This window comes from Bicyclus anynana, chromosome 25 (genome assembly GCF_947172395.1).
Source record: "Bicyclus anynana chromosome 25, ilBicAnyn1.1, whole genome shotgun sequence".
NCBI lineage: Eukaryota > Metazoa > Arthropoda > Insecta > Lepidoptera > Nymphalidae > Bicyclus > Bicyclus anynana.
Genome location: NC_069107.1, coordinates 2,847,088 through 2,875,087, shown reverse-complemented (window position 1 = coordinate 2,875,087; position 28,000 = coordinate 2,847,088). Strand labels below are relative to the sequence as shown.

The 28,000-nt window shown below is 36.1% G+C and overlaps 1 long non-coding RNA gene across 1 annotated transcript; it reads right to left on the bottom strand.

Moving 5' to 3' along the window:
• Window positions 1-129: 129 nt before the first annotated feature.
• On the bottom strand, window positions 130-27,501 carry LOC128199479 (uncharacterized). The gene is made up of 3 exons (XR_008252117.1): window positions 27,380-27,501; window positions 8,221-8,375; window positions 130-1,049 (listed from the first exon to the last, which is right to left on the bottom strand). It is a non-coding gene; the product is annotated as an uncharacterized LOC128199479 (long non-coding RNA).
• Between the last annotated feature and the right edge of the window lie 499 nt (window positions 27,502-28,000).

The following is a 28,000-nucleotide window of genomic DNA, read 5'->3' as shown; positions in this document are numbered from 1 at the left end:
CAAATAACCCATCTATTTTTGCCACAGGTTGTGATCTATTAAAATGTTAAGTGTTACCAAAGCTCCATAGAAAATGATTAATCTTATTTATAAATAAACCAGCAAAAAAAACCTTCTAAATTTTTAACCTCAGAGCCGATATTCGCAGACTAGATAGAAAGATATTTAAACTCAAGTGGTACCTAACCTTGGACAATTTTCAGAGGGCATTTTTGTTATCTGACGTACCTACCAAAGTGATGGCTTAAAAATCCATTGCCATGGTTCGCCTTAATAGTATTTTCCGACCAGCCATGAATATAACATAGTTTGAGCAGTAGGTCATGAATTTGTTCCTGGTTGTAAATATAATTTGCTCTTGATCCCAAGTACCATTAGTGCTTACCAATGAATGTACATTATGTAATATAGGTTAATTTTATTTATTTATTTTTAATTTAAATTAATAGTAATTAGTAGTACGAATAAATCAATCTGTCAAATATTATTGAAAAACTTGGAAATACTCAAACTTACAAAGATCTTGATAACACAAAACAAAAAAAGAATTTTCAAAATCGGTCCATAATTGACGGAATTATCGCTGGACATACATAAAAAAAAAAAACATACATACAGCCGAACGTAGAACCTCCTCCTTTTTGGAAGTCGGTTAAAAATTCTATAGAAATGATTTTTTAATCTGTGAAAAAACTTACAGGACATAAAAGATTTAGATACCAATGGCGGACTTAAAATACTATCCAAGACTTAATATACGACAAAATAAAATTCAAACACCCTGTAAACATAATACCAAAATAACAATCGTAGTAGGTATCTAAGTATAATTTTATTTTAACAAAATTGTGAAAGGCCGGCGTATTTCTTGAACAAATTTTAATATCTCGAAGAGGTACCTAGATAGAGCTATTTATATTTTTCATCCCCCTCGTTTCTTTTGGCGATTATTATTCTGTATTCCGATGTGGGGTGGGGCGGGGGCGCCGCCCCGTGGACTCTTTCCTTTTTGCTTCTTAAGTCCATCTTGAGACGGGACAGCGGCGTGCCTGGAATAGATAATTGTTAAATTATTTTTTAATAATTTGTAAAATTATTATCCTACTTCCTACTAATATTATAAACGCGAAAGTTTGTATGGATGTTTGGATGTATGTTTGGATGTTTGTTACTCTTTAACGCCGCTACTACTGAAGCGATTTGGCTAAAATTTGGAATGGAAATGGATTTTAGTCTGGATTAACACATAGGCTACTTTTTATCCCGAAAAAATCCATGGTTTCCCGAGATTTGCGAAAACTGATGATTTTAATGATATGAATGTTCGTTACTATTTTACGCCTCGACTACTTAACCGAATTAGCTGAAATCATCAACATTTTAACTCCGGCAAGCTACTGAAGAGTGATAGCCCAGTGGGTAGATAACCTCTGCCTCCGATACCGACCTTCAACTTTTCAGTTTTGTGCATTTTAAGAAACTAATTAGGCAATAATAATAATGAAATAAACTAAACTAAAAAACAACTAATGTCTCAAACGGTGAAGGAAAAACATCGTGAGGAAACCTGCATAACAGAGAATTTTATTAATTCTCTGCGTGTGTGGAGTCTGCCAAACCACATTGGGCCAGCGTGGTGGACTAATGGACTAATTATGAGAGAAAAATCGAGCTGAAAATTGAGCCGAATATGGGTTGATAATGATGATGCTACTGAGAAATTCCAGGAAGACAGTATAGTCATATTTTTAGAGCCTAGTTATGTTATAGGCTCCAAGTATATCAAGTAGTTAATTAGATATTTCAACGATTACATACACATACAGGATCGCTCATCTTATATTTAAGATGCCGCGTAGAAACCGTCTTAGGTACCTATGGGTAGAGTAAACTTGTATCTCTTCCAAATAAGTCCGCCACCATCTTAGATTGCAACGTTGCTTACCATCAGATGAATACACAGTCAAGTGAAAAGGAGATGGTCTATTTCAGGTCCACTATTGTACCCCGTATCATTAAAATTTAAAAAATATACGCTATTTGTTAAAATCTAAATATGTGAATAAATGTAACGAAATAAAAAGAAATAAATAAAATTAAAACCCAAGTTTTTGAATTTTAACAAGATGGCGCCCATAAAGCAACATGACATTTGACAGCAAACGTCAAAAAGATTATTACGTTGAAAACGTCATCAATGCGCCAAGGTCACCTTTATTAGTTTTGCATTTCTTGGGAGAGAATGAATATTATTTCGAAAGAATTAAAGTAAATTCGTAGATATGTATAACCGAAAATAGTTAAAAGTTATACCTATTATCTATTATTTCCGCCAGGGTACATTGACTGATCCTGGGCTCCATACAATTTTGGACCATCTCCTTTGTCATTAAAATAAAAAAGAGTATGTAATGTTATTTCGACAAAATTTATCAGTCGAATGCGACTCCACAGCTGCGCTGGGCCCTGCTTCTGTCACTTACCCCTTTTACTGGAAAAACCGTGGCACCTACCCGGAAGGGGTACGATATTTAAATATAAGAAGAACCCCCTTTTTTCAAGGGAGCCTCCCCCAGATTTATAGATCTGGCCTCCGCTGCGTAATTACTTATCTTTGCGAATACGAATCAATCGTTCTTCATTTTGCGAAATCAGTTCGTGTTTTGTTAATCTTGAATCGACCATATTTGAGATCGTTGTTTAGAATGCTAATGTGTAAAGCGGGAGAATTTGTTTGATAATTACTTGAAACTTTTTGATTATCTTTGGTATCCATTAGGAGTATCTCTGCGTGATCGAATCAGAAATGAGGAGATAAGTAGAAGAACCAAAGTCACTGACATAGCTCAACGAGTTGCGAAGCTGAAGGGGCAATGGGCGGGGCACATAGTTCGAACAGCCGATAGACGTTGGGGTCCTAAAGTGCTGGAATGACGACTCCGCACTAGTAAGCGCAGTGTTGGCCGACCCCACACCAGGTGGACTGACGACTCAAGCGAGTCGCAGGGATTCGCTGGATGCAGGTGGCTCAGTATCGTGATGTTTGGAAGTCCCTACAAAAGGCCTATGTAGTGCAGTGGACGTCCATCAGCTGATATGATGATGATTGGTATCAATTATGTTAATTGATTGGTAATGAGTACAGGGCTAACAAAAGCCTCTACGTGGTAAAGGGGCTAGGCTGAGAGGTCAAGGTTTGATCCCTGCCTACAACAATAGTCCTAGCAGGAGTGGTCCTAACACAGAATTTTCCAATGAGTTGGAGAGGAACTTAATGGCTGCTATTTTCAAAATAATGGCAAATTTTCTTAGATCGACTATAGAAACATAATCAAAATACATCATTATCAACCCATATTCGGCTCACTGCTGAGCTCGAGTCTCCTCTAAGAATGAGAGGGGTTAGGCCTTAGCACGCAGGCCCAATGCAGATTGGCAGACTTCACGCAGAGAATTAAGAAAATTCTCTGGTATGCAGGTTTCCTCACGATGTTTTCCTTCATCGTTTGAGACACGTGATATTTAATTTCTTAAAATACATATCAAGCAGGATTAGTTTACAAGCAATTTTAAAATGTCAACGTCAAGTTTGACAATTTGTAAAGACTACTGGTTCGGAAGGTTCTGCTGAGAAGAGCCGGCAAGTAATTCAAAACTTGCTCTTTTATAAAATCATACATTATTAGCAGTCTTTTCGGACTAGTTGGAGGGGAATGGGAAAATTATCCCACTCAAAATCAAATCAAAAATCATTTATTTCAAGTAGGCTCAGTTTACAAGCACTTTTGACACGTCAGTTGACTATTTGTAAAGATTCTACCACCGGTTCGGAAGGCAGGTTCTGCTGAGAAGATACCGGCAAGAAACTCAACAGTAGCTCTTTTTAAAAAATCATACAACATTGTAATAATTGATGACAACATTACAATTTCTTAGTTTTACTTCCTGTGTGAAGGTGGAAGCTGATCCAACGGCCTCCAAGCATCTTTATCATTAAGGAACTCATCAATGTTGTAGTAACCTCGATAAAACTCGAGGAAACACCTCAATCGGCACAGCCGGGATTCGTACCCAGGACCTCCGTCTTGTAAATCCTCCGCGCATAACATTGCGACACGGAAGCTGTCAAATAACTTATCATTGAATAAAAAAACTAGCAAACTATCTGTAGGCTTACTTTGAAGATAATTTGTATAAGTAAAAAAAAATCTGCACGACTTATAAACTCTTGAAGAAACCAAGATCTTTTCCCAGTCGTATTATGTTTCTTGCTCATAAAAGTAAGTTCCCCCTAATCGGTTACGCGTCATAAACCGGCTCGCGTACCGCAGGCGCGCCGCCGTACGCCGATTTATTAATGAGGACCGATTCCGTGCGATTTTTTGTATAATCGGTTATACCTCGACTTTGTACCTCTAAACTGCCTCATTGGTACAGTAGTTAGTCTATGACACTGCGAGTAATGCTTTGGTTATTCAATAGATACTCCTCAAAATGCCTCGTTGGTAGGTATAGCTTGACACTTCGTTCGTAATACTCCCGATGTTCCACGCGGGCCGGGGGGCGTGTAGCGATGAATGAAAAATCCACGACTGATGCACGTCACTTCCCAGCACGCACGATTTTTTTTATTCTTTACAAGTTAGCCCTTGACTACAATCTCACCTGATGGTAAGTGATGATGGAATCTAAGATGGAAGCGGGCTAACTTATTAAGAGGAGGATGAAAATCCACACTCCTCTCGGTTTCTATACGGCATCGTACCGGAACGCTAAATCGCTTGGCGGTACGTCTTTACCGGGTAACTAGCCACGGTCGAAGCCTCCCTCCAGCCTAATTTCGATTTCACGCCCGCACAGTCTTTTCCCCTGTCGCCCGCATATCATGGGAGTGTTATCAACGAACTTGCCAGACTATAGTTAGCCCGACGTGGGGAAACCTGCATACCTGAGAATTTTCTTAATTCTCTACGTTCGTGAAGTCCAACCCGCATTTGGCCAGCATGGTGGACTAAGGCCTAACTCCTCACATTGTGAGAGCAGACTCGTGTTCAATAGTGAGCCGGTACGGGTTGTTAATGATGATATAACTATACGAACCAACTCTAAAACGTCATCTTTTGTGTAAACAAAACCCCTTCTGATAAAGCTGTAATGCACAATGACACACGCAGGTACATCTACACCTTAGATTGATGGATTCTTGCAAAATGTTGCTTTATTAATAGACCCTAGTTTTATGATTACCCTCAGATGGGACCTCTGCTTGGTCCACAGCCAATAACGTATAATTGAAAATTTTGAATAACCCCCGAAGGTAACCATGATATTATTATTAATTACACTCTCGATCAAGTGATCAATATTCTTTATTTTCATCAAGCGTCTAAGAAAACTTGCACACAAATCACCTTTCATGCAAAACAAACTAAATTTAAATCCCTTCCTCCGTTCGGGAGCTATGGTCCCACAGACAGACAAACACGTCAAACTTATAACTACCCTCTTTTTACGTCCGGGGTTAAAAATAAATAAAGACAAGAACATCACATTAAGTAACCAATAAAAAATCATCATCATTATCAACCCATATTCGTCTCCTCTCAGAAAAAGAGGGGTTAGGCCAATAGTCCACCACGTTGGCCCAATGCGGATTGGCAGACCTTACATACGCTGAAAATTAAGAAAATTCTCTGGTATGCAGGTTTCCTCACGATGTTTTCCTTCACCATTTGAGACACGTGATATCTAATTTCTTAAAATGCGCACAAACTAAACTAAGATGATAATGAGGCGTTTCAAAATATCCATCAGCGTTGTTACTTTGAGTGGAAACATCGATAAAAATACAATGAGCGAAATAAAACAGCGTCTTATAGAGAGGGGGAGGGTGGGGACGAGCGGGGAGGGGATCGCCACTTTTCTTTCTCTCGCCAGAGCCATTCTCGGAGGTGCGATGAAATACTATGGATAAGACTTATAATAATATAACAATAATAAATTTCTTTATTTATGGCTACAAAGGCCCATTGGTTAGTTACATTATGTTATCTTAAAAATTATGTTAATAGATACACTATTACATTTAAGATAATAAAAAATTCTAAAGATTTTTCTTATTTCTTATTTCTAAAGAAGTATTTTTATTGTTTACCATAATTTCACAAACTTAGCTAGAGTTAAGTAGACGATCGTATCGAGTCTTGATTCCTCAAAGTTTGCCTAGCCTTTCTCTCACCAGAGCCATTATCGGAGGCGCATTGGAATGCTGTTATAGCATCATAACAACTTTAAATTGCTTGATAGTACGTCCTTGCCAGGATGATAACTAGTCACAGTCGAATTTGTCCAGACCTGAGCCGATTTAGAAAACATAGAATCCGAAATTGGCAAGAATGCTTTACTAGTTAGCAACTGTTTCAATTCCATATAAGTTCGCGTTTACGTCAACGCGATAGTAACACTATGATAATATTGAAAACGTTATATTTAATAGACGTAGATTGATTATGTTTTGGTATATAAATTCTACGATTTGCTTAATAACTTAATTTCATTAAATTCATTGTTATATTCATTTAATTTAACATGTGTAATTATAATATATGTCATCATCATCATCATCATCATCATTATAAGGTCGATCGTGTTGCCAAATACTTAAAAAGTGCATTCCAAGAGATAGTCAATAAAATATTCAACGTCATGTCCACATTAATCCACGGGAGCGCCGGCTTTTTTCTCGTTTTATATTAAAATCGGGCGAGCCAAGGAAATTGTCAGTCAGATAGGAAATTGCCTACGACGTGCCGCCGACCCTTACCTATACCCAGATAGTGCTTGATTTCTGCTGACTCTACTGTTTCTATTTATTTTATTTTTTACTAGCAGACGCCCGCGACTTCGCGTGGGATTCAGTTTTTCACAAATTCCGCGGAAACCATGGATTTTTCCGCGACGATGCTTATGTATGTTAATCCGGAGTAAAATCTATTTCCATTCCAAATTATAACAGCCTAATCGCTTCAGTAGCCGCAATGTAAAAGAGGAACCAACATATACAATTACACACAAATTTTCGCCTTTATTTAGTGTGATTGTGATTATTCTACAAAATCCGCATTGAAAGCCTAACCATAGTACAACATAAACCACAGTTGGTTTTCCTGTCATAAAAAGTAAACAACTAACAACAATAAGATAGAAAAAATATTTTTTAGCAGGTAGTGGTTAAAACAGTAGTAAAAACATATTCGTCATCAACCCATATTTGGCTCACTGCTGAGCTCGAATCTCCTCTCAGAATGAGAGGGGTTAGGCCAATAGTCCACCACGCTGGCCCAATGCGGATTGGCAGACTTCACACACGCAGAGAATTAAGATAATTCTCTAGTATGCAGGTTTCCTCGCGATGTTTTCCTTCACCGATTTAGACACGTGATATTTAATTTCTTAAAATGCACACAACTGAAAAGTTGGAGGTGCACGCTCCGGACAGGATTCGAACCCACACCCTCCGGAATCGGAGGCAGAGGTCATATCCCAGAGCTGTGATAGCTAAAACATATTATTAATTATTTATTGTGTTTATACTTTTGTTGCGATGTAGCTTGATACTCTAGTGTGACGTATGATGTGTTATACAGGTTGTCCCAAAAAGTATCCTTTCAGTTTTCGTTTATGTACGTTCATAAATATACTCAATACTCAATATCAAAAAATATTTTTCACCATGTCCGGAAGATTGTTAAAAATAGTTATCATATCCGTTTTTGAAGTTAGGTATATATGCATTGTAATGTTTTTGGATTATTTTTTTCTGTAGCCCGAGGTTCAATTGTGTATCCATTTAATAATAATTATCAGCCTGTTTTTCAGCTGGAGAAACGGACTTTGATTTTTCACGTTTCTCTGATGCCCACCAACCCACATTGAAGCAGTGTAGTGGGTCTAAGCTCCTTAACCTCTCTCCTACAATAGGAAGGCCTTCAAGAGGGCCGTTAAAATTTGGCTGATAATTATAATTATTATATGAAAATTCTTAAGAAGTAATGTTCCAGTACTTTCTATTTATATTACCTTTACTTTAAAATAATAAATATTATCATTATTTACATAATTAAAATATGAAAGCGCCCATAGATTCTCCATCTTTTCTTCTGCCAAAGACAGTTATCGTCTGACCAGTTAAGCAAGATCCCCGATTATTCTTCAACTCACCCCACAGTGGTCCTTGTTGACTATGGTCCGCGGGGGTGGGGAGGTCTGGTTGTAATGGACGGTTATTTATTTTATTTTGTGCGTCATTTTTGCCTCGGCTCCCCTTTCGAGAACGTTTCTGTAGGGCATTCGACGCCGTGTTTCTCTCAACTGGCCTGGAAATTGAAAAATATATTATGTAGCATGAATTCTGATATTCAGAATTTTGATATTTTGTCCAAAGAAATTGCAGTTTAAAGCATCTGCAAAGAGTATCAGACTTTAAAAAGTATCAGACTTTGACTTTTTTTACTTTTTATCAGACTTTCTAGGTTGTTTCTTTTTTTTTATTATTTACAAGTTAGCCCTTGACTACATCTCACCTGATGGTAAGCGATGATACAGTCTAAGATGGAAGCGGGCTAACTTGTTAGGAGGGGGATGAAAATCGACACCCCTTTTCGGTTTCTACACAACATCGTACCCGAACGCTAAATCTCTTGGTGGTACGTTTTTATTGGTAACTAGCCACGGCCGAAGCCTCCCACCAGTCAGACCTGTTAAAAAAATTTCAATCGGCCCAGCCGGGGATCGATTCCAGAACTCCGTTTTGTTAATCCACCGCGAAGTCCTGCGCCACGGAGGCCGTCAAAAAGTTAGTTATTCTACACCCGAATACACCTCACATAAATCTGCTACGATTTTGTAGCCAAACGCTACGCGATTTGCTACGATAAAGTCACTATGTACTAGTAAACTCTACAAACAAACACATATAATAAATAAGATTCCGTCGAATTGAGACCCTCTTCCTTTTTTTAAAAATCGGTTAAAAACGAAAGAGTTTGTTTGTATTTTTGTTTAAACGCGCTAATCTATGAAATTAACAGTCGGATAATAAGAAATCTCTGTGTCTAGACAGATTCATATGGAGGCTTAATTCAATTGGTGGAGGCGATATGTAACTTATATGAAAACTTTGTATGTGAGTCTGTTATTTAAAATTCGAAGTCAAAGGATTTTCACGCAGACGAAGTCATGGGCATCTGCTATATATTTATTAACAACGACTAATAAAATTAGGTTTTTAGAGGTTATGTAGGAACATTTAGGTTTTTTATGTAGGTACATCAAGTCTGTCGAGATTACTAATGGCATTTGATAGTTATCATAAAAGAAAACTTTGGTTTCAACTTTTCGATAACACACGCAATTAGTCAAGGAAAATTTCCTTGATATTTAGTTCAATGATTTTTTTATATCTTTTAAATGTTAATTATAAATAAAAAAAAATAGAACAAAAACAGGCGACAGTAACAACCCTAAGCAAGCGTCCAGCTATCTTTTTGCGAGACTTTCAATTGTATAGATAACTGAACAAAGAAACTCACCCCCCTGGAGGGGGGAGGGGGAGGCATTTTTACTGTCTTGAGACCCTCTTTTGATCTCTGACGTTAAGTATTTAATTAAACAAAAAAAACTGGTGTTGTTTATAGCCGACGATCAATTTGTACTTGTACATAATATTACTCGTATAATGACTACCTCATTGGTTGTCACTAAGTGTGTCGAAGTCCAGGGTTCGAGGCTCGGCTTAGGACAACAAAAATAAGTTATTGTGTTTTTAACTTTTAACAAAAATCTTCATAGATTATAATAATTGGTTATGGTTTTCGTTTAATAAATAAGCAAACTTACAAACCATAAATACCTGAGTCTATAAGAAATGGGTTCGATTCCCGCCTGCTGGATTAGTGGGTAGGCACTGACTAAAATAGTCGTTACGTCTGATTAGACGGACATATTATCCAAATTAAAAAATAACTTTGTTAATAGATATACGTGATTAATTAAAACTTTTGTCTAAACTAATATTATAAAGAGGTAAAGTTTGTGAGATTGTAGAGTAAAATATGTGATTCTACTGAACTGATTATGAAAATTCTTTTACCTATAGAAAATCACGTTATTTGTGAGTGTCACAGGCTATATTTTATTACATAACTAGGCGGGTGAAACAGTGTGTCTCAAACGGTGAAGGAAAATCATTATGAAGAAACCTGCATACCTGAGAATTTTCTTAATTCTCTGCGTTTGTGGAGTCTGCCAATCCGCATTGGGCCAGCGTGGTGGACTATTGGCCTAATCCCTCTCATTGAGAGGAGATTTGAGCTCAGCAGTGAGCTGAATATGGGTTGATAGTGATGATGATGATGATTACAAGCTACGCTTAATTTGGGACTTGATAACAAATTTTGTACCTAATGTGTATTGTCCAATGCTTTCTACTCATTCCGTCAATTCTTGATATATGTATAGTTTAATGGTAATTTGTGGTCAACAGTGTTATCCACGCCATTGACGATCAATTATTCTCACGTTTCTGCAGCACCCACGACTATAACTGATCGTGTATTGGTCGCTGCGTGCATGACGGCTCGACTTGTGAAACGTCTTTGCTGCCGTTTACGCTGCAGAAACGTGAGAATAATTGACCGTCAATGACTGACTTTAGATACGAAGAACTAAAATATTTGGCTTAATATTCTTGTGTAATACTGGTCGTGATTCCGTGTGTTAAGCCCAATAATAAAAAAAATGTAAGCATTTAATTTATAAAATTATGTTAACAAAATTATTCTGTATTCTTATGTCTTTTTTCTTTGATATACAGCAAAAAAAAGAGCTTTCTTAAAAAAAATGCAAATTACGCTCAGAGACCGTAACAAAAACCGTCAAACGCTATCATTACCATTCCAATAACATCTGTAACCCCACCCATCGAAGGATCACCCTTTTTTTCACCCCAAGAAGACAGAGATAGCTACACTTGGCTGTAACGAGTTGGAAAGAGACACACAGTTGACCGTTCGTCGAATTTTAATTTTCTTACTATTTGAATCTTAATTTTTCGCGGGGTGATCTTCCATTCTTTTCTAACTCATTAATAAGGCATTGCCCGTTTCTTTCTTACCTTTTTTTGTAGGGGCCTCGTTTCTATTGAAGGCAGGTCTGTTTATCTTGTTGCTTAAGATTACTGAACTCATTCCAGTATTTCTTAATTTAAACTATCGGTGAAAGAAAACATCGTGAGGAAACCTGCATACCAGAGAATTTTCTCAATTCTCTGCGTTTGTAAAGCCTGCCAATCCGGATTAGGCCAGCGTGGTGGACTATTGGCCTAACCCCTCTCATTTTGAGAGGACACTCGAGCTCAGCAGTAAGCCGAATATGGATTGATAACGAACCGTGCATAGTTTTTTTATTTTTATTCATTACATGTTAGCCCTTGACTACAATCTCACCTGATGGTAAGTGATGATGCAATTTAAGATGGTAGGGGGCTAACTTGTTAGGAGGAGGATGAAAATCCACATCCCTATCGGTTTCTCGTTCTGGCTGGTGGAAGCTTCGGCCGTGGCTACTTACCACCCTACCGGCAAAGACGTACCGCCAAGCGATTTAGAGTTCCGGTACGATGTCGTGTAGAAACTGAAACGGGTGTGGATTTTCATTCATCTCCTAACAAGTTAGCCTACTTCCATCTTAGATTGCATCATCACTTACCATCAGGTGAGATTATAGTCAAGGGATAATTTTAACCGAAAAAATAAAAATAAATACGTAGTTTTTCGACTTTAATTACCACCATTAAATCATGACATAATCATAAATTGACGTTTCAAAAGGGCTTGTAATCAAAGCCTAAAACAATTAATTAATTTTGACTCTTGAGGAAACCTGCATACCTGAGAATTTCCGTAATTCTCGACGTGTGTAAAGTCTGCCAATCCGCATTACATCCACGTGGTGGACTATTGGCCTTACCCGTTTAATTCTGAGAGGAGACTCGTGACGACAGTGAGCAGAGTGGATTAATACTTAATGATGATGATGATGATGAACTTTGACTTTGCCATACACCCCAATTCAACTCTATAGATAAATAAATAGATAGATAGATATACATTATTTGCACACCACCAAGACACACAAATGAAATAAAAACATATTAAGATGAGATCAGCATACAAAAGGCGGCCTTATCGCTAAGTAGCAACTTCTTCCAGGCAAACTTGGGTTTAGGAAAACTTAAGGACATCAGCAGGTGGCGTAAAACAAAAATAACCATAGTATTAGTAATACACATACATAAAAATAATTTACATCCTAATACATAAACAATATTACACAAATATGAATATAATACATATTAAAATATACTAATAAATACATTTTACAGTCATATTGAAGATAAATAATTTATACAGATCTTTGTCTCGTTCTTACTGCACCAGATAGTGAGTCTTTACGGTATTTTTAAAAATTTACAATGACTTTAATTGCCGTATGTTCAACCCTATGTAGATTGTAGAGTACTAAAGCTGTACTGTAAAGTATCAATACACATCTCGAAATACCCAATCAAATCTCCTTAGTAAGTAGAGTAAAAAAAGGTGTTAATAAAATAATACGTAGACGAAGAAGTTCTATAATCTATGTCCAGTCGCTATCCGCGGGCGAAGGCTGTCTATACCGAGGGCGGGCGTAGCTCAAATTGTCTTAATTTTTCATTTCGACCCCCCCTAGCCACCCCCGGCTCATAATTGTTTTTAATTTAAGCGCGGAATGAGAAAAGCTGAGGAGTTTCAAAGCGAAAACTGAAAAATTGCTTCAAGGAATTGGATGGAATAAAACAATTAATGAATGCAAATAATTAAGTTTGTTTATCAAATCTTTTGTATTACAATTTCTTTTACTTAATCCATCATAGAGGATATTTTATTCAAAAAAAATCTTTTATTTCAGATAGGTTGACAAGCTTTTTTTAAATAGGTACTGCGTTCGTTAGATTCAGAAACTGATTCTACAAAGAAGTGAAGGCAAGAAAATCAACAGTCGCCTAAATAATCATCATTTAGTCATCATCATCATAATTTAATAACCCATATTCGGCTTACTGTTAAGTACGAGTCTCCTCTCAGAACGAGCGTTGTAGTACTGGTCGCTGGTCCAACGCGGATTGGCTAAATTCACACACGCAGAGAATTGAGAAAATTCTCACGAATGCTGGTTTTCCTTCATCTTTGGAGACACGTGACATTAAATATCTTAAAGTGCACATAACTGCAAAAATTGAAGATGCATGCTCCGTTAAAGTACACACTGCACATAACTGCAAAAATTGGAGATGCATGCTCCGGACAAGATTCGAACCTACACCCTTCGAATCGAAGGCAGAGACCACAAGCACAAGCACAGGGGTCTCATGACTCATAATATAGAGAAATAGTATTAGTATATATTCATAGGGAGCCGTGATAGCCCAGTGGATATGACCTCTGCCTCCGATTTCGGAGGGTGTAGGTTCGAATCCGGTCCGGGGCATGCGTCTCCAACTTTTCAGTTGTGTGCATTTTAAGAAATTAAAATATCACGTGTCTCAAACGGTGAAGGAAACCATCGTGAGAAAACCTGCATATCAGAGAGTTTTCTTAATTCTCTGCGTGTGTGAACTCTGCCAATCCGCATTGGGCCAGCGTGGTGGACTATTGACCTAACCCCTATCATTCTGAAAGGAGACTCGAGCTCAGCAGTGAGCCGAAAATGGGTTGATAATGATGATGATGATGATATTCATAATGAATGCAGTCTTATAAGAACTGCTTAAACTCATCGAGACATTAAAAAACATCCTAATTTCAACTGGATTAGACCGCGGTCAACAGCTGCTCTTCCTTCATATAAATTTTAAATTCAAATTCTTGTTCGTAAACTTTTTTTACATTAAGATGGATACTAGCCAACCATTGCCTAAGAAAAAAAAGTCATTGTCTCTGGTCGGGGAAGTCCTGGCGCAGTTCCAGCGACTGTGTCTGTCTGTCTCCGTCCGCTTCCGCTACAAAACCCAGAAAATATGTTTCAATTCGCGTTTAATGTTTTCTTTGCATTTGGCGTTCTTACAAAACTCAGCAAATTTATACATTTGCGGGCGATATTAATGGCCGGTGTCGTTTGAATTTACGCGGCTGGCGAAAGTGCCAGCTAATGTGGCAGTTATAATTTTATGATGTTATGTGTATGGAGTAAGAATAGTTCTCTATGCAAGATCTTCTTGGAATTGAATAAAATCGATTTAGATTTTAGATAGATTGATGTTTAGATCATCCTACTAATATTTATTATAAACGCGAAACACATAGGCTACTTTGTATCCGGAAAAATCCAGGAGAGATTTGTGAAAAAAAAATTCACGCGGATGAATTCGCGGGCGTCCGCTAGTAAAATTCTTGGCAAGGCTCGTTCAAGGCAAGTTCGACAATAGGCTAGTTGACACTTATTTTAAGAGTTTCTAATTGTTCAACAGCATTCTAATAGATTTAAATAAATACAAGTTTTATATATTTACGAGATATTAAAAAAAATATTAAACATCTTTTTTGACCATACAGGCCAAAATGCTGTTGTCTTAATGGTGTATAGTTTTTTTTCATGACGTTACGTTTACCTAGTTAAGGTAAACGTACGAAACGAAGTGTTTGACAAAATTACCTATTAGTTACTAATTAGTTTGACGTTTATTCCTTTAGTGACAACAAGTAACATAGTGACGTCACAAAATGGACGACAGCGTTTTTGACGCTTGGAAAAATAATGAAATTTTAAATTAAATATATTTTAAAGTTTTCTATGAAATCCTTAACTTTTATTAATTGATGTCGATATATTTCAAACCCTTATTCTATTTACTATAAATTGCTATTGTTTATTTTCATTTATGATCTGACAACATCAACAGGGAAGCTGATTCATATCAAAATCAGCTTCCCTGTTGATGTTGTCAGATCATGGCTAAAACATCAAAAGAAGGAAAAAGCGCGAACAAAGTCGCATGCTACTGCTAGTTCTCAATAAAAAATCAAAATGTCTATTTGGCAATTGATTTTAAAACAAAGACAATTTTTTTATTTTAATAGGTAAGTACCTACTCCACCGATAGAGAATCACGTTTTGCCGATCTAACGCAAACACAAAACTATTCTATATTGTTTATGATAAACTCTCTATAACCAAATTTATTTGAAGTTTTTTTTTTAAATTATAGAATAGACTGATAGAAAAACGCTCATTATATACCGGTGGGGTGAAGGAAACAGATTTAACTTACCTAAGGGTGAAACTTTTTGCGAAGGGGTGAAATCGCACCCCTTTTTGTACTTTTTATCGGGGCCCAATTAACAGGAAGTGTGCCAGAGACATTTTCATTACTTATTACATTTTGTCAACTGTAGAAAAAAAATAATGCCACTAAAGAATTTTTATTTAAATTTTAAATTTAAATTTTTTTTAGAAACCAATTTTTTTAATAAATACTCTATTGTAACCTTAAGTGACATATGATAGTAATCGTAACATAATTTGTGCATAATTTTATGTAAACATTCAACAACAAACTCAGTCAGGTTTTTTATTTTTTAGTGTCATCATTAACAACCCATATTCGGCTCACTGTTGAGCACGAGTCTCCTCTCAGAATGGGAACGGTTAGGCCTTAGTCCATGCTGGCCAAATGCGGATTGACAGATTTCACACGCGTAGAGAATTAAGAAAATTTTCAGGTTTCCTCACGATGTTTTTCATTCACCGTTTAAGACACGTAATTTTTAATTTCTTAAAATTAACAAATCTGGAAAGTTGAAGGTGCATGCTCCGGACCGGATTCAAACCTACACCTTCCGAAGACAGAGGGTCATATCCATTAGGCTATCACCATTTAACAATAAGTATTGAAGTCATATAGTGCAATTCATTTTCAAGTATCATTATAGTATTTTTTTTATATTCTTTACAAGTTAGCCCTTGACTACAATCTCACTGCAATCTAAGATGGAAGCGGGCTAGCTCGCTTGACGGTACGTCATTGCCTGTAGGGTGCTAACTAGCCACGGCTAAAGCCTCCCACCAGCCAGACCTGGACCAATTAAGATAATCTCAATCAGCCCAGCCGGGGATCGAACCCAGGACCTCCGTCTTGTAAATCCACCGCGCATACCACTGCGCCACGGAGGCCGTCAAACGCGCTAATCTCAGGAACAACTGGTCTGATTTGAAAAATTATTTCAGTGTTAGATAGCCCATTTATCGAGGCTATATATTATCCCCGTATTCCTACGGGAACGAGAACTACGAGGGAGAAACCGCGCGGCGTCAGCTAGTGTTTGTATAATACGAATTTTCTAGCTTGCGTTTGATAAAAACTTGATAATCGATGTTTTGAATGCTAAACGATGTTACACGAATAAGAAGTTTTTTTTATTAATTATAATTAAATAAATGAAGAATTTGTGATGATAATATAAAAGAAAATACTTTTAAAATCTCAAAATAAAGGCAGTTATAGTAGTAGCCCAGCTTCACCGCCCCCCGTTAGGGGTGGCTGCAAACTTTCGCGAGGGGGGTGATAAATAAATCTAAATTGGCTCAATCCCCTGGAATCCCCTGGTTTTTTGACGCCATTTTCTTGAAAGATTTTCTTTAGTTTTGGACAGCTTTATTGATAAATTCTGGTTAGGTATACTCGTACATTCTTCTATACTTAATCCTACTTCCTACTAATATTATAAAGGCGAATGTTTGTTCCTCTTTTACGCTGCGGCTACTGAAGCGATTTGGCTGAAATTTGAAGTGAAAATAGATAATACTCTGGATTAACACATAGGCAACTTTTCACCCCGAAAAAATCCACGGTTTCTGCGGGATTTGTGAAAACTAAATTCCACGCATACGAAGTCGCGGGCGTCCGCTAGTAATATTATAAAGAGGTTATTAGGTTATTGTAAAGTTTGTAGTATTGCGGTATAGCGGACACCCCCGACTTCGTCCGCCCTTTTAGATCTTCTTTATCTAGCCCTCTCACAAAACAAAGTCCGTTCTTAGCTAGACTTTAGTATATAAAGTACCTCCCTGAAAAACTTCTATTTTTTTTTTATATCTTCTAAATATGACCTTTTCTGTATTAGGAGTGGGTACGACTATAGTCCAACGAAGCGGGGATCGAACCACCACCCTCGGTGATGAGTCCGACCGCTTTACCGTTGAACTTTGTACCTACGTCAAGCGGTTTCGTTATTTCGTGATAAGTAACTTTACATATTCACTAGCGAATGCCCGCGACTTTGCCCACACTTAGACCTCCTTAATCTGGCCCTCTCGTAAAATCCGTTCTTAGCGGACGTCTACTCACTATAGGTAAACCACTCGCGCGTCCGCTAGTACTCTTATAAACGTGGTTCGTAAGGAAGAGGTACGGGGCATAACATTAGTCTTAGCGTTTTGAATCTTTGTTCTAAGCAGCTTTTTGTATACGGCTATTTTCGCGCTCGTCGCGGAAGTGACGTAATAGCCGAGTTCCGGTGCGACAGGAAGCAATGGCGGATGCAGCTTATTTATGTCACTAATCATGTTATCTATTTACGGACATCGATCATTCTTTGATCTATGGCCTAGCATTTTCTATAAGTTCTTTTTAGAAATTTCTACTAAGAAAGGTTCTTATAGATGACGGAAAAAGCAGAGGACACACCTAATTATAGGTATCTCTTTTTTTTGACAGCCTCCTTGGCGCAGTGGTATGTACAGTGGATTTACAAACCGGAGGTCCTGGGTTCGATCCCCGGCTGGACCGATTGAGGTTTTCTTTATTGGTCCAGGTCTGGCTGGTGGGAGGCTTTGGCCGTAGCTAGTTACCACCCTACCGACAAAGACGTACCGCCAAGCGATCCTCCTCCTAACAAGTTAGCCCGCTTCCATCTCAGATCGCATCATCAATTACCATCAGGTGAGATTGTAGTCAAAGGCCAACTTGTAAAGAAAAAAAAACATAACTGAATATTTGGACTACTGAATATTTATATATAAAAATTATTATTGTGTAAAAGACTTTTTAAATGACAAATTCTGAATGCAACAATAAATATAATCAGTTATGATTTTCTTATAAATTATTAACAATTTTAATTTTAATTTCTGACATTAATTTTTAATTTTTGACTTCATATTTTTAATTATATGACATTGATTGATTTAATGTTGCATTACACCTGACATAGCATTTATATTGACACTGTTTAATTTTAATGGATTCTGATAGTATATTAATTATTTATATTTGATGTTAAGAATGCTTCGTCAAATTATGCTAATTGTACTTGTATTTTTTTTTTTATTTATATGGTATAAATAAAAAAAAAATACACCGATTGAATATTTAATTACTGAAATTTTGGAATTATTAGTTAGTATAATATTATTTTTAATATTCATACACCTGTCAAGGTAGAAAGTATGTATGTCTATAGCAAGTTCTGTAAACCTTCTGTACTTTCTCATGAATAAATAAATTATTATTATTATTATTATATTATTATTGGACTTTGGAGGTGCGTGCATTGAGGATCGAAAGCACAGGTCATATCCAAAGTTATACGGCACATATTGCACGGCAATAAATAGAAAATTATTTCTACAAACTCAAAGTGGCCAATTTAAAATACGGGTATCCCAACTTTAACTATCTATTAAACTATTCGCACTTCGAACGTTAAACTTCGCGATGAAAAATTCGACTTTCGAACACGGACCGTTCGCAAATTAAAAAGTTTCCCAACACTTTCCCTCTTAAACTCGCAACTATTCCTACCGCCATTTTGGTTCGGCTTAACTTTTTAATTTTCACACTGTCATGACGTTTGGGAGTAAATGGGGTTTAGTTTTAAAAGTAGGTTTAACTAAGTGGTTCAAAAAACTGCATTTAGATTTTCTTTTAAGTAGAATATCAGTTATCAACCCATATTTGGCTCATGCTGAGCTTGAGTCTCCTCTCAGAATGAGAGGGGTTAGGCCAATACTCCACCACGCTGGCCCAATGTGGATTGGCAGACTTCACACACGCAGTGATTTAAGAAAATTCTCTGGTATGCAGGTTTCCTCACGATTTTTCCTTCACCGTTTGAGACACGTGATATTTAATTTCTTAAAATGGACACAACTGAAAAGTTGGAGGTGCATGCCCCGGACCGGATTCGAACCCACACCCTCTATCTATACTAACTATCACTCTTACTATTCTACTTAGAAGAAAATATACAAAATCCTACATTCAGAATTTTAACCAAATAATTAATACCAAAAATTGCTTTAGATGCGACAATTCAAACTACGGCAAAGAACTTATGAACAATCTCTATTTAATGAAATACTATGCTGAAGCCCTCGACTTCGTCTGTGTGAAATTTATTATTCCCAATTCCCGCGAAAACTATTTTATCCAAATAAAAATGGAACCTAATATGTGTTAATCACGGATATAAACTTATCCCCTTTCTTTTTATTTTAGCCAAATCCTACGCTTGCAGCGTAAACAAACATACACACAAACAAACTTTTTCCTTTATAATATAAGTGTAACTTTCTAATAGTTCTAGCTGCTGTTTAGAATGAACCTTTGCACGTTGCAGCATTAAAAAAAACAAAACATATCTGCGTTCCAAATTCGAATTCAAGCGCTCCAATAAGAATCTAACCCTTTCCCGCCTATCAGAGAGATTACTGCTAACACGGTGTCTCTAATCCACTGCAGACTTACCAACTAGATTTATACTCATCCCACCTTTCGTTGCAAGGAACGCGCCAAATTATAACCGTCTGTTATATGTCATTCTATTTTTAAATTTATTAAAAAGAAAAAAAATAGACGAAAGATTGTGTGTTCTTACTCTTTCACGCCGAAACTACTGAACCGATTTGGCTAAAATTTGAAATGAAGATACTATGGATTAACACATATGAGACGTTTTATCTATGGTTTTTGCGGGATTTGTGACTTTTGCGCGGATGAAGTCCCGGGCGTCAGATATTTTGTTATAATAAAAAAGTTAATTTTATTGTCTTGTATTTTAATTAACTTAATCGATTTTGTTTACCTCGAGTAGTTATTAGGCTAAAAGACCTTTTTAAATAAGTACATTTTTTAAGACCTTTTTCAACAACTACAGTAATTTTAAACTTAACTATGATCAAGCCGAAAACCTTTTGCATCAAGTGTAGCATAAATCGGAATATAAAAACTTGCACAAACTCGCATGCTCATGTACACATACTCACACACACCACTCAAACACAACACACACAAACCACTCACAAACACAAACACATGCACTTTTGTATATTATTAGTAATTTAGTTTTAATGATTATTTATATCCAATGTACTAGCTGATGCCGCGCGGTTTTACCCGCGTGGTTCCCGTTCCCGTAGGAATACAGGGATAGTATATAGCCTATAGCCTTCCTCGATAAACGGGCTATCTAACACTGAAAGAATTTTTCAAATCGGACCAGTAGTTCCAGAGATTAGCGCGTTCAATCAAACAAACAAACAAACAAACAAACTCTTCAGCTTTATTATATTAGTATAGATTAGTCTACTATATATTATGGAAGAGCGGGGCCGCCCGTCACAAGTTACAGTAGTAATACTGCAAACTTAATGGGATGGTTCCAATCACAATATTACTGCTATGTTTGAAAATAATGTACTAATATGTTGAATCTTTGGAAAAATAAACTATATATACTTATAAAATTTCACCTTTATAAAATATTTTCACCATGTATAGTAGTCCATCGAATTGAAACTCCATCTTTCTAAACAATTATCGTATCGGTAAATAAAATATAGATTCTAGGAATAACTAACATTTTAACTATAAGAATAGTTACAGGTAAAAGGGATTGTTTGATATTTTAAAAAGTTACGGCTAATCATCATCATCATCATCATCATTATCAACCTATACTCGGCTCACTGCTGAGCTCGAGTTTCCTTTCAGAATGAAAGGGGTTAGGCCAATAGTCCACCACGCTGGCCCAATGCGGATTGGCAGACTTCACACACGTAGAGAATTTAGAAAAAGTCTCTGGTGTGCAGGTTTCCTCACGATGTTTTCCTTCACTGTTTGAGGCCTTTTTAATAATAACTTATAGAAAATCGTTGATATATTAATAAGTAACCGTAAGTTTGAAGTTTTGTTATTGATTTTCATTTTCGTCAGAGGTGAGGCAAACGTTGAAAGTCTTGTAGGTCATAAATAAAATATATACCTATAGAGTTTTTCTATGAGCTTAAATATCATAATTCAAAAGATTCATCTATGAAATTTATTAAAAAAAATTAATCTGTTCCAACTTCCTGGCTTGCAATGAACAATGTTTATCTTATCTATATTCCAAGGGGCGAGTCCGAAGACAGGCAAAAGAAAATTATTCCTTGATTGTGACCCCTCGCTTTCAAATGAAAGTAATGAATCTGAAACATTAGCTCATTTATACAGCTATTCTTTTGTCTTTGGATATTTGAATGCCTTCTAATTTTAGTTATTTGTTTTTGTGAGTGAGATAAAGAATTTTAAATATGGAATATATTTTTGAGTTTATACAAGCGTAAGATAATATAGATTTCCTCACGATGTTTTTCCTTTTCTCTTGCGATAAATTTAGGATCCCTTTAATTATTTTATATCTTTGTTACATATTAATATTAACAATTAACAGTAATTTATATTTATAAATTAAATAATTATAAGAAGTACATACATGTTTTTCCTTGACCATTTGAGAATTTTCTTAATTTTCTACTTTTGTGAAATCCACCAAACATCATTGGGCCCGCGTGGTATTTGGTCTCAGAGTCGAGTCTCCTCTCAGAAAGAGAGGATACTCTCTCTTTCTGAGAGGAGACTCGAGCTCAGCAGTGAGCCGAATAGGGTTGATGATACTGAAGGTAACTGGGTTCCGTCATTATTCATTTCGTAAGGCCAATTTTACTAGACTACCTGTACCTAATGATCGATATCTTTAAGTAATTTGTTTCTTTGTTACTCAGCCGAACATCCTAAATTTTTGCAATGGCACATGACACCTGATATAGAAAAAACGTAATTTCATAATAATTTCGTAATTTCGTAATTTTAAGGTTAATTAATTACGTTTTTTCTAAGGTTAAGTAGGTAATTAAGGTTTTTTCTTTAGATATGGGGAAGATATTAAATATTTTGGCTGAAAATTTATTGAAAGTTAAAAATTCATTTCTAGGCGAGTAATAGCTATGGAGTGTGTACGAGTATTAATTACTTAATAGGTAGGTATATCATATAGAAGTAGCCCTTATTTTCAAAACGACGTTTTACTAAAGAAATCTTATTAAAAAAAGAAGTCGCAAAACACAAAACGCCATTTTGAATCGGCACGGCGGAAAATTTCCCGATCGCAAGAAAGCGAAGAAAGGAAAAATATTTAATAGGGTCGGGAGAGCCCTTCTTCAGAGGGCCGCGAGTACTTTTTTGACGCCCACTTTTTTCGAAGGGGGAATTTTGCAATTTAAATTTTATCTCTTCGAAATGAATGCCCGGATTTGTTGGATTCAAAATTTGTAAACTCCGTTGATATAAAATTGTGCTCCTAATCTTTAGTAATTGTTCTATTAATTCATTTGAATGGAAAAATATTTTTAGCTGACGCCGCGCGGTCTCAATCGCGTGGTTCTCGTTCCCGTAGGAATACGGAGATAAAACATAGCCTTCCTCGATAAATGGGCTATCTAACACTGAAATCATTTTTCAAATCGGATCAGTAGTTCCTGAGATTAGAGCGTACAAGCAAACAAACAAACTTTTCAGCTTGATAATATTAGTATAGATATGACGAACAAATAGATTTAAAAGTTTTACGGTATAGTTAGGTAAGGTGCATAACCTTTATTATTTTTTGTGCTTCCAAAATTGTATACTTAACTACTAGGAACTACTATCGGTTATATTTTATATATTATATATGTGCTATATGATTAGCGGCGTACAAACAAACTCTTCAGCTTTATAATAATAGTATAGATTTTTCATAGGGGTCGCCCGTAAGGTAATCAGAATTAAAGATGTCGAGTATCGTGAATCCATAAAGAAAGACATAGATGGGCTATCGCGGACTAATTCGTAAATCTACAAAAAGAGAACGATCTCAACAGTTTCTTATTATCAGCAACGACAAGATGAGGCAACATTTTTGATGAAAACTCGCACCGCGTTGGCTTATTTTTTTTCTGACACCATCAGTAATCCTCGTATAGTGGCGTAATAACTAATTCACACGTCGCATACTCGAAACAAATGTATAAATCGGTACAAACAACTTCTCTAACATAATTATACACTCGAAAACCATAACACTTCAATAGCCATGTGAAAAAGCGCAGAAAGTATTTCGGAATGTCACAAGTACATCACAAATCGAGCTATCATTATAACAATGCTCCTTCAGGCTTTAACAGTCATAACATGACCTTTTAACATTTGTAACATAACTATTCAAGCCTTAAACAATCGCGAGTTAAGCGAAGTATTTTGTGATATCACAACTACGTCACAACTCGAGCTGTCAATGTCGGTGTAAATTTTTCAAAGTGACACATCGCTCGCTGCGGCGAAAACTTTAGGAAGCAATTTACTCTTTAACTGCTACGATTTGTCTGAAAACATCCGGCGGCTCAAGGCTCCGTTTACTAATTAGTTGCTTGTCCCGATGAGGAAATTAAATAACAACAAACTTTGGTGACGATATCCAAAACTAGCAAAATTCGATGATTTTCTGATATATAAATATACTTACACAATACACACCTCACTACTTAGCCCATGAGTAAGTGTATAGCTTTTGTTATCGCTACTTTTTATCGAAGCGAAGACCGAAAAAATCCATTGTTCTAGGATTCGGCATTAGAAATATATAGGTACCCTCATCTGTTATTTATTAGTGATAAGAAATAATTGATAGAGAATACCTATTTACAATGACACATTGCAAAATATAGGTCGCCTAGTTAGATTGCGGCCAAACACATATTTCATACAAAATCTAGGAAACCATGAATGGAATTAATCAAAGGCAACCTAATACACTTTTAAATTCAATCAAGCATAAATACGCTATCATTTAACATATAAGACGACTAAATAACTGATGAGGGTATATAAATAATGGTGCTGGAATGGCGGCAGTGTTGGTCGACCTCCCACTAGGTGGACTGAGGACATCAAAAGGGTTGCTGGCGGCTTGAGACTGTTGTTTTTGGAAGTCCATGCAAGAGGCCTATGTCCAGCAGTGGACGTCCATCGGCTAATAATGTAAAGTAAGGTAAGGTAAGGTAAGGTAAGTCAAGTACCTACCTACCAATAAACAGGTTTGAAAAGCGAAAGCTTTCGCGCAACACAAAAGTTTTCTTTCTACCCTCTTTAATCAAAAAATCGTGTCTACTCTCAAATAAAATCAATTCCTTCCTGGTTCGTTTCAAGTTTTTTGACGGCCCTCCTTCCATTTCGGATTTATTCGTAATTATATTTGCTTAATGATTACGAAGTTTTGATAGGCCGGCGGAGGGTTGGGAAGATGTTACCGACTTTGCAGAGGACAACAACTTTTATTTATGCATCTTTCAAACTATAGTTGAATATGAGTATATTATGTAGGTGCCCTAAGCATAGAATACATAATATGTACCTAGTACCCTAAGTAAAGGAGATGGTCCAAAATTGTATGGAGCCCAGGATCAGTCATTGTACCCTGGCAGAAATAAAAGGAAATATTTTTTTTAAATATATTTAACTATTTATGATATTCATTCTCTCCCAAGAAATTTAACACTAATATGGATAATAATGGCGGATTGATGACGTTTTCAATGCAGTAGTCGATTTGACGTTTGCTGTCAATTGTCATGTCATGGTTGCTTTTTTTTTCTTTATTCTTTCCCGTATGGAAAAGGCAAAGGTATTATACCGTACAGCCAATGTCATGGTTGCTTTAAGGGCACCATTTTTTTATAACTCAAAAACTTGGGTTTTAATTTTTGTTTTTTATTTATTTAGGTTTATTCACTTTTTTAGATTTTAATAAAATCCTTGTATTTTTTAAATTTTAATGATACGGGGTATAAGTGTGGACCTGAAATGGACCATCTCCTTTCTCATAATTATAGGTAATTTAGTAATTAATAATGTAATTTAGTAAAATAGGATAATTTTATCATAAGTGCTATTCATATTAATTTATTAAGAAACGCGGCTATAACTCACGTCGGAGTATGCCCAACTAGTTTCAAAACCATACGGAATCCTTAATCATGTAATGGTTTTTGCAACGTTCATGACTAAGGGCCCTGTATGGATTTGAAACTAGTAGTTTCATTGAAAGGTAATCAAGCAATAATAAATAATAATTTATGCATGTGCGTGTACCTATGTCGTGTATAATTTGACCTAAATTAAAAATGAACCTAAAGAAAATTTTCTCATTATGATTGTGTACGTAGGTAGCACTTAGGTACCTAGTACCTACTAAGTAATATTCTTCAAATCCTGACTTCAAAAGCTAAAGTATCTACCTTCAATCAATCAATCAATTTATATATTTGCAGATACATGCATTATATATACAGGTGGTCGGTAGATGTAGATGGTAAATGTATCTTGCCAATTTGGCATGCAAATTATTTATTAAGTATTTAATGATTCAAATGACAATTTAATTTTTCTACCCATATTTTATTTTTGTATTTGTGATAACTCTTTCAAAATACACCGCAACATGAAAGCCTTTAAAAGATAAGGCTATTTGGATTCAGGACTTTCAAAAGATTTATTATTAAATATGACTTCGCGTTACAAACCGACAGCAAAACAAAAAACGAAACTAATAAAAGCGGCTCAGGACTCGGGAGAATTTCTCTCTAAACGGGAAAATCTTTTTAAGAACAAGAACAGCGGATAGGGTTGCCACTTAGCATTTGCTTTTATATTTTAGTTCTTTTTTTTTGGTGTTATATAGTCTTTTCTATACTTATAACATATGAATAATAATAATCATCATCAACAACAACCCGTATTCGGCTCACTGCTGAGCTCGAGTCTCCTCTCAGAATAAGAGGGGTTAGGCCAATAGTCCACCACGCTGGCCCAATACGGATTGGCAGATTTCACACAGGAATTTCGACACGAACTTCACACACGTGTCTCAAACGATGAAGGAAAAACATCTAGAGGAAACCTGCATCACCTGAGAATTTTCTTAATTCTCCAAGTCTACCAATCCACATTGGGCCAGCGTAGATGACTAACACCTTTCATTCTGAGAGGAGACTAATGCTCAATAGTGAGCCGATATGGGTTGATAATGATGAAAATACTTTTTAAAATTTACTAACTTATTAGTCACCCAATATAATTAGCATCAAATCAATAACAACAGCATTTTTCGTATTCCCTAAAGACCATTGTTAACGAAAATCACTATGTCAAACACACTGGTTAGTAATTTTAATCAGTTGGCAATAATTAAATGGTGAATACTAAATCACGTCAACTAGGAATTACTAACAATATCTATTTGGTAAATTTCATGTAAGTATATCCATTAAAGTACCTACTCAAAGACAGTGAATAGGCTATCAGATAAATATCTTCCTACTGCTTAAAAATTTATCCAATCATGTAAAAATTAAAACGTAAAAAAAGAAATATTCAAAAAAAAGAGCATCTGCCAACCCTAAAAACGCCGCCTCCCTAACGCCCACCTTTAGAAAAAGCTTAAGTTTCAAACAAAAATGCGCCAATGAAGGAGCGCTCTCAAAAATACAATCGATAAGGGTGGCGGGGGTGGAAAAAAATATCATTTTAAAACTGGGGTGTTCTTAAAACGCCCAATTGGGGATACTATATCACTATGATTTATTTCGTTTATTGATTTATTAGTTTAGATGTTTATTTTAAAAATAAACTTGAGAACGAATAACGAATTTGTGTTTCTATTTTTTGCGAAAATTAAAAAAAATCTCAATCTAAGTTTTTTTTTTAATTTACAAGAAGGTGGCTCTGGATTCGATCCCTGGTTGGGCCGATTGAGGTTTTCTTAATTAGTCCAGGTCTAGCTGGTGGGAGGCTTCGGCCGTGGCTAGTTATCACTCTACGATCGAGTTTGGGTACGATGTAGAAACCGATAAGGATATGGATTTTCAGTCTCCTCCTAACAATCACTTTTAACTTTTAGAGAAAACGGTAAAAATGAAAATCACTTACCTCAATGAAAATTCACGTCACAAGAATTTCAAAACTAAAATATTTTCAGCACAAGAATACCAATGCATGGTCAAAACGCAACTGATTTTAACCCTTGCACTGCGGTATGGGGTCAAAAGTTGTCTTACCGGTTATCTTCCTGGGGTCCGGACAAAAGATGCGAAGGGCGAGAACTGGACAATAGGACCCACCTTTGATAAAGGGTCGAACGTTTAATAATACCGGATTGCATTATAATTTTTGGACCTATTTAAGTAACCATTGGGTTCTCTATTGTGATTGCGGAACTGACCTAACCGGTTTGGTCGGTTGCCAGTGGTGGCAGCTGACAATTTGGTTTGTCGATGTCGATAGAAATTATACCTTTTTATTTTTAATAAAATAAAATAAAAATAAAAACAGTATTTAATTCATTGTTTTATAGTATTAAAAAAATATTTTGAAAGATAATAAGAATAAGAAACGTTAGAGTTCCATAAAAATTGAAAACTTATTTTTAAAAAGATTTTTTTTTCTTGTACGGCCAATCTGCGATCAGTCCTAAGACTATAAACAAATATGTTGCGAGTGTCTTTGTCTTGTGGAGGTCGATCCTCATTAGGATTCGGCGCTAATTTGGTG